The sequence below is a fragment of the Octodon degus genome, unplaced genomic scaffold, assembly GCF_000260255.1.
Source record: "Octodon degus isolate 3935 unplaced genomic scaffold, OctDeg1.0 scaffold00089, whole genome shotgun sequence".
Taxonomy (NCBI): domain Eukaryota; kingdom Metazoa; phylum Chordata; class Mammalia; order Rodentia; family Octodontidae; genus Octodon; species Octodon degus.
In genome coordinates this window covers 7,905,567-7,912,131 of record NW_004524665.1, presented here as the reverse complement: position 1 = coordinate 7,912,131, position 6,565 = coordinate 7,905,567, and the positions used below count along the sequence as shown (strand labels likewise).

The 6,565-nt window shown below is 39.7% G+C and overlaps 1 protein-coding gene across 1 annotated transcript in view; it reads right to left on the bottom strand.

Moving 5' to 3' along the window:
- Positions 1-993: 993 nt before the first annotated feature.
- The window catches only part of Rbm44 (RNA binding motif protein 44), a 57,555-nt gene continuing 51,983 nt past the window's right edge, over positions 994-6,565 (bottom strand). The window contains exon 16 of the mRNA XM_023722068.1: positions 994-1,196. The gene's annotated coding sequence lies outside the window, so the exon portion shown is untranslated. The remainder of the gene's footprint in view (positions 1,197-6,565) is intronic.

The window sequence follows — 6,565 nt, the reverse complement described above, 5'->3', positions numbered from 1 at the left end:
CATGGCAGGCCCAGGGATAGAATCCCCAGCCCCTGCGCCTGCTTGCAGGTGCTTTAATCTGCTGAGCTATTTGGTTGGCTCTCATCCTTCAATATTAATCTTACTTTTAAAATCTAACTTTCCACAGTAAGTTTGTTATTTTAAAAAAAGTAAGAAATTTAAGTTTAAATTCTATTTTGCTATTACACAAGGTATAAAATTAGCTTTTGAAAAGTTTCAATTTACACTATAACCTAATACAACAGAATTTGTCACCAAAAAAACCAAGTAGTATGGTGCTGATCTAAATTTCAGTAGTCTTTTACCAAAGTACCCATAAGCTGATACACACTCCCATTGAGAATACTTCTATTTTATACTAAAGTCATAAAATATAAAATCCATTAAATGTATGACAGCAATAATTTTCTGGCACTGGATATTACTTTCATTTATTTTGCGGTACTGGGGATCAAACTTCAGATCCTGTGCTTGCCAGACAGGTACTTAAGCTGCTGAGCTACATCCCGAGCCCTAAGATACTAGAAATTTACCCAAGGGCCCTTGCACTGAGCTACCTCAGCTCTTTTTATTTTCTGAGACAGGGTCTCACTACGCTGCTAAATTGCCTAAGCTAGGCTCCAGTTTTCTATCTCCTTGTCTCAGCCTCCCAAGTACTGGGAATATGACCATGTGTCACCATACCCAGCTAATTTACTTATCTGTGAAGCTTAAAAATATAGACATTCTAAAACATGTGCCTGTAGATTTTATTTGCCTCTATGGTCCAATGTAAGACTATTAAATAAAAACTGGAACAAAGATGTGAACTTCAGATTATGCATAGAAATCATTTATTGAACTTTGAAACAGTAACAACAGACTTCCTGGCAAATAATTTTTAAAATGTACTTAACAAAGGATTTTTTTACATAGACATGACAATTTTTTTCTGATTCGAAATATGTTCTTTGAAGTCCTAAAACAAATTTGAAATAAAATTTATAAACCCATCAAATTGTATTTTAATTTTTATATAGATATATTAACATCACACACGTATTGCCAGATTTAGGAGAGCTACAAAGCAGAGTGTTTAACAGCTAAGTCTTCTTATAGAATCTACAAAATTGTATCACTCTTGCTTTACCACAACCTTTTCTTATGTGCTGTAGAAGCTTTGCTGCAGATGGGCACTCATACACTCCAAGGACACTCTAGAGAGCCAAGAACAGAAGGAAGAAACAGACATTAGAATGTGGTATTACAACAAACCCCAGAGTCCACAAAAGTACAGTAAAGCACACAGCCGTCTCTCAGTGTGATAGTGAGCCGACTGCTTTAGGGCTCATTTGGAAAACATGGCTATCATGAGCATTCTTTTGCCATTAAACTCTGTGACGAGGTTAGTAACAGCAATACATCACTAGACATTATACATACAGATAACTTTCTAGGCTTTAACAGAAAAAACAACTTGTTTTTTCATGTACAGCCCATAGTCTTCTGGCCTACTGCTGTGCTCTGTAGTGTGTGTCTCCATGCTAAACTATCTTTCTGACTTCTTGCTCCTCTTCTATCCTCTGTGGGTAGGGATCATCTCTCTCAGCAGAGTTCTAAGCTCCCTTCGTGGGCAGTGCTGTGTGGGGTGGTGAGGGGCACACAGGGAGCAGCTTCTCCGGGCCAGGTGCACAGACCCGTGCAGGGCTGCCTAGAAAGGTGGGGCTGTGGGTGCAGCAGTTACTCTATTATAAGGATGCCTGTTCAAAGGATAGGAAGTGAGAGTGTGTTATGAAAAATAATGAATGTAACAAAATGGTCTGAGTATCAAGAATGGAGAAGGGATTTAACTGATTATTTGGGGACCCTGTAAACATCAAGACCAGTTTAAGTAGATTCCTGAGGGTAGGAGCATGATGGAAGATAATCATTAAGAAAATAAATATATTGGGGCCAGGAATATAGCCCAGCCACACAGCACCTGCCTAGTAAGCATGAGGTGCTGAGTTCGATTCCTGGTGCCAAAAACCAAAAAAAAAGTAAGTACAAAGCATTGTATTTCAATTTTTGGCTAAAAAGATGCAGAGGAAAAGTAGCAGGAGACAGTATGTAGCAGCAGCCACGGAAAGGCTAGCGGTGTGCACCACATTCAGTTATCACTGCTTCTGTACTGTTTTCAGTGCACAGAATCAAAAGAGGTATTTTTAAAATACAAAATCATAATTATTACTTTCAATTCACAAGTAATAATACAGAATATTTAAATTCAGGTTTGATTTTATACCCCGTTTTTCCTTGTTCTTGAGAGATTTGGCTTCTGTCCCTAACATAATTACCCTTTCTGTAAGTTCCAAAATACTGCCATTAGAAAAGCAGTTTATGATCTCTGCAGTGCATCACCTAAAGTGCAGCTAAGATGCTACACAATGCAAATGAAATAGTATCTCATGTAGGTATATAAACTTGATGTACATATTTAGTTTTTAAAAGATTTCTTTCCTTTAAAATTTTATATTTGCACAAAGTAACTTCCAAAGCCAAAACAAAATATATTATAGCTGGAGACATTTGCTTTCTATCACTCCCATAATCATTTGTACTAGTTTTGCAGTTTTTATTGATACACGTGTGCAGTATATTTACACTGGCCGTCTACCTAAGTACTTACCTACCCACCTCCTATCCATCAAAGGGCTGCCTCATTTTAGTTCTTTCTGATTGGGTCTCGTGAGAGAGACCAGACTGTCTGTGCCTGTCCACTCACTTAATATTATGGTCCCAAGATCCGTCTGTCCTGCAAATGACTTAACTCAAACCTGTAGAGCTGAGTAGATTTACCATGCTCTTCCACCACATCTTCTCCCATCTGTCTGCTGATGGGCACCAAGGTTGTTTCGAGAGCTAAGACACTGCTTTCCATGGGGTCCTAACAGTTTATGTTCCCCCACACCCTTGCCAGTGCCTGTCTTCTGTACTAATGTTAGCTATTCTGGTTGCAGTAAGATGGATTCTTGGTGTGATGCGTATTTCTCTTCTGTCTAATGACAATGACTATCACTGCATGTACTTATCAGCTGTCTAGGGTTCTTTTGAAGAGTGTCTACTCAGTTTACTTGCCCATGTCTTAAAAGGAATGTTGGTTTTGGGTTTGTTTGTATAATCTACCTATTGGTCCTCTAACAGAAGTGTAGTTGGCAAAATTTTTCCCATTTTATAGGTTGTTTTCTTTGCTGTGCAGAAGCTTTTTAATTTGATATACTCAAGCCAGGGATATAGCTCAATGGTGTAAGCATCTGCCTGGCAAGCACAAGGTCCTGAGTTTGATCCCTTGTGCCAATAAAGGAATGAATGAATGAAATTGATGTACTCCCATGGTGCTTCTTGATATTATTTACTATACTACTGGAGTTCTGTTCAGAAAGTCCTTGCACATACCTACAGCTCCAAGTATTTCCACTTTGCTGTCTTTTTTTCCCCCTGTATTTTAGGGAAGGGTCAACAGGCTGTTCAGGGTCTCACTACTAGATCGGACTCATACTGATTCTCCCATTTACAGCCTCCTAAGTGCTGGGATTACATATGTGCGTCGCCAACTGCCCTCTCAGTGTGCCCTCAGGGTGGGGCCGGCACAGCACCACTTTGCTGTCTTGAAGCAGTTTTAAGGCCTTTGGCCCATTTAGATTTTGTCTTAGTACAGAAAGAGAGGTATGCTCTGACTTCATTTCACATGTGGATAGTTTTTCTAGTGCCATTTTTTTTTTTTTTTTTTTTTTTTTTTTGCGGAACCAGGGATTGAACTCAGGCCCTTGAGCTTGCCAGTGCCATTTGTTTAAGAGGCTGTCTTTTCTCCAACACATGTTTTTGGCTCCTTTGTCAGAATTTAGATGACTAAAAAAGTGCCTGGGGTTGTTTTTTCATCTTCAATTCTACTGACCCACAGGCCTATTCTTGTGCAACAGTATGCTATTTTTGTTATAGCTTCATGGTTTTGTAACTCGAAATCTGGAATTGTGATGCCTCTTGCTTTGTTTCTTTTGATCAGGATTTCTTGGGCTATTCTGGGTTTCTTCTGGCTCAATGTAAATTTTAAGATATTTTCTCTGTGAAACTTTTTGGGCATTTTAATAGACTGCACTAAATCTATAATTAGTTTTGGTAATAGGATCATTTTAACAATATTCCATCTATTCAAGAATAGGGAGTGTTCTTCCTCTTTTTGTGGTTTTGACACAGAATCTCGCTTTGTAGTTCAGGCTGGCTTTGAACTTAAAAGTGATTCCCCCCATCTCAGGCTCCTGAGGGCTGAGATTATAGGTGCATGCCAACAAGCCCAGCTTCTATTTTCTAACATCCTCTTCAATCTCTTCAGCATCTTCCACTTATGGATTAGGTTGGCTCCTAGGTATTTACGTTGCTTGCGTTTTTTTGTCTTGTTTTTGGTAGTACTGGGTAACCATGTTACTGTATTAGCAATATGCAACATGATTCCCCCCACTTTTTGCAGAACTGGGGACTGAGCCTAGGATCTCACACCCATAGCCTTTTCTGTATTTTACATTTTTTAAAATTTTGTTTCAATTATTTATTTATCTATTTGACACAGGTCTTTTTTAAATTTTGAGACAGAATCTTGTCAAATCAATAAATTGCCCAGGGTGGGGTCCAACTTGTGATCCACCTGCCTCAGCCTCCCAATGTGCTGGGATTGTATGTGTGCACTACCATATCCAGCCCCCATGATCATCTTGTCAGTTTCTTCTCAAAAATATAACCAAATATGCATACAAGTATTTATATGTCCACTTTCTTATAGAGAGGTATCAAGCTATATTATCCCCCTTACTTTCGTTACTTAGTATTTACTGCACTTTTCACCATCAGTGTCTAGACTTTCTTGTTTTGTAACTTCCCAACGGCCAACTGGTACATGCACATTTCCAGTCTTGGGCAATTAGACTCACAAGACATTTTATGCTTGCCAGTGTATCTCTGACAGACTGTTACAGTTTTGGATCATAAGGACATGCACATATGAATTTTAAATTTAGAAGAATGGAGAGCTTTCCTACCACTTCTACTGGCTGTCCCAAAAGCAATGTAACAGAATGTCTGCCAACCTGACAGGCGGGTATTTCTTTTGATATGGAGATCCGATTAACCCAAGATAATTTACTGAAAAGATGGTTCTGTTCCCTTTTGTTCTACAATGTGATTCTCAAATTATATACTGATGTGATTATTCTGGAGTTCTCTTTTTCTATTATTTGTCTATTCTTGAATGAAGAACACATTACCTTATAATAATTTTATTTAAAATCATTATTTGTTTAAGGGCCGGTCAAATAGCTCAGTGGATTAAAGCACCTGCAAGCAGGCACAAGGGCTGAGGGTTCAATCCCCAGGCCTGCAGTTGAGACTGGGTGTGGTGGCATGTGCCTGTAATCCCAGCTCTTAGGAGGCTGCAAACAGGAGAATCACTACAGGTCTGATCTAATAGTGAGACCCTGAACACCCTGTAGACTCTTCCCTAAAATACAAAAAAGAAAAAAAAATATTTGGTACAGGGTCTCACTACGCAGGTCAGACTCATAGTGATCCTCCTGCCTTAGCCCCCTCAGCACTGGGATTACAGGTGTGTGCTTGGTTTGGGGGCCAGCATGGCATGTGGTACAGGGGATTGAACCCAGGTCCTTGTGCTTGTGTGTGCTTGTCAGGGAGGTGCTTACACCACTGAGCTATCTTCCCATCCCTTTTATTATACCTTCATAACAAATCTTAACATGTGATAAAGCCCATCTCCTTTATTTTTCTTGAAAGTTTTCAGAAGACATTTTATTTATTTATTTATTTATTTATTTAGTGTGTGTGTGGCCAGTTCAGCCCACCAGGGGGCGGGGCGGGCTGGCATGTGGTGCTGGGGATTGAACTGTGGTCCCTGTGCTTTTGCTTAGCTTAGCTTGTTCTAAGTAGGTGCTTTAGACCACTGAGTCATCTCACCAGCCCGACATTTTATTTTGAAATGCTTAAAAGCTCAATTTGTTTCATGTGACATGTAGATGGCTTTGTATTTTTTGATGGTCATCAGTGCCAAGCCAGATTTTGCAATCCACAACACACGCGACAGAGCTTCTGCGTGCACAGCACCCCCAGGCCATGTGTCTTCCATTTACCCTACGTTTGGGGAGGATTTTCTGGAGTAGATGTTCCAAAGTCTCCACCTGTTTGTTCATTTAGATCTGGGTTCTCCTTCAGGAATATGAAAGGGTCTATTTTTATCTCGCTGATAGTGACAGTCACACTGACATCACTGTTGCTGTCACTACAGTCAGTTTCATCTTCTTCCTCTCTGGATGCAGTTTTATAGAAGTCTCTTCCCTCATTAGTGTGAAGCGTTTTCTTGCAGAACATCTTGGGGGTGATTAAATCATTCTGCAAGGTCTAATAGGGACCGCTGTCCTGCTGCTTCTGAGCGTCGTCATCTCCGTAACTCCAGTGTTCCTCATCTTCTAACTCTGGACGGCCTCTTCCAGTGCTCTCTGCTGCAGGCGATTCTTTTTTTTTAAATTTTTTATTTATTTATTTATTT